This window comes from Protobothrops mucrosquamatus, unplaced genomic scaffold, assembly GCF_001527695.2.
Source record: "Protobothrops mucrosquamatus isolate PMUCROS unplaced genomic scaffold, P.Mucros_1.0 scaffold5971, whole genome shotgun sequence".
NCBI classification, from domain to species: domain Eukaryota; kingdom Metazoa; phylum Chordata; class Lepidosauria; order Squamata; family Viperidae; genus Protobothrops; species Protobothrops mucrosquamatus.
In genome coordinates, this window is record NW_015391810.1 from 10,618 (window position 1) to 12,291 (window position 1,674).

Genomic DNA, 1,674 nt, shown 5'->3' on the forward strand with positions numbered 1-1,674 from the left:
CGATTCCTCCCTCAGAATCCACCTCCGTCTTTGCGGGCCAGTATCTAAAGTCTCCTCCCTCAGAAGCCGTCTCTGTCTTTGCGGGCCAGTATCTGAGGGACAAGAACGGAGAGGAGCAGCTGAGGACAACGTGGCTGCTGCGTGAGAAGGTGGAATCCGCTGCAGAGGATTGGGGGGCGACCAGGTAAGGAACCGCAGGAGCTGAAGTGCTGTGCCCCCTAACTAAAGGGGCCCTGGACACCTCTCTTTTTCTCTCTCTTCCACCCCCACCCAAAGTGGCTCTTGAAAGGGCGCCCCAAACGGGTTTGCCTCTCTTGGGATGTTTCCGCACCCAGAGCTGAGCAGCTCCTGCTGGAGAGGCTGGAGACTCCGGTTCTGCCACTTCCCCCACAAAGAAACACAGCAAAGCTTTTGAGGAGCTTCCCCAGGTCGTTCTCACTGACAAATGTGGTTTGAGTGGCAACACAGTCTGGGTTGCCCACAGCTGGCAACACTCAGATTTGGCATTAATTGCTCTACTCAAATCAGAGAGCAGTAGCCCAGCATAGCCCCCATATTTGTATGGGGCTAAGAGGACACCTGGGTGCCTTCCCTGAGCACAAGGCCTGCAGCTCTTCTGCTCCCCTCCAAAGAGGCCTCCTTCTCGGCCATCTGGAGGGAGCTGCTTCAAGGGAGGCCCCCAAAGACCGAGGAGAATTCGCCCAGCCTTCTCTGGGTCAGTGTCCTTCCCTTCATCAGACGTGGCCTGCAATGCCTGGCTGGGGACATACACGGCCCTCACCATCCCTGAGAACAGGAGCATCCATTTCCTTTGCCCCCCTTTTCATTCTCCCAGGGAATAATACTGTGTGTGTTTGTGTGTGTGTGTGTGTGATGATGTTCAGCCTGGGGAAGGGACACCAATCATGCCACCGTGAATTTTGACATTTCCCTCCCTCCTGTTTCATTGTAGGGTTGGCACAGATACCTTCTATCGCACCAAGTGAGAGGGTGAAGAGAGCAAGGCTTCCTTGGTTTCTGCCTTGGGGGGGAAATGGGGGGGTGACCCTTCCAACCTCACCCATCAGACGCTCTTCTCCAATAAAATGTTTGCCTGAGCAGCCTCGGCCTCCCTGGTCTTTCAGAAGCTCCTTGGGTGCCAGTCTGCAGGTTTCCAGGAGAGGCTTGATAGGACCCCCATCTGGAGGGGGGGCTCAAAGCTAGCTCTGGGGTAGAGTCTCTTTACACAGCCTTTGCCCTTGAAGACTTTGGGAACCTGCAGCCAGTCCACTGAGGATCTGACCTATTAATTTATTAGGTAATTATTAAAGGCTTTTTACAAAGGAGCCATGAATTAGCTTCACCCAGTGCTGGTCCATCCGAATCACTTGGCCTAAGCTTTGCTTGATAGAGTCTTTGTTAGAACCAGCAGTTAGCTAGAACCTATTTCGACACTTACCTGAAGAGGCCAAACAGGTTGGCCACAAAGGGTTCATTTATAACAATTGGATTTGCAACGAAGAATTTTGCAAGTGGGGCCATTAGAAGAACAAGAAAACATAATGTGATATTTTTGGTTAAAGATCCAGCAGATCAGGAACAGGTGACGAAATATAATGAAATTCTGATTTGTTTAGGACTTACATTACTTTTATTACAAAGTTACAGTAACAGAAACTTGGAAGGCTGAATCAA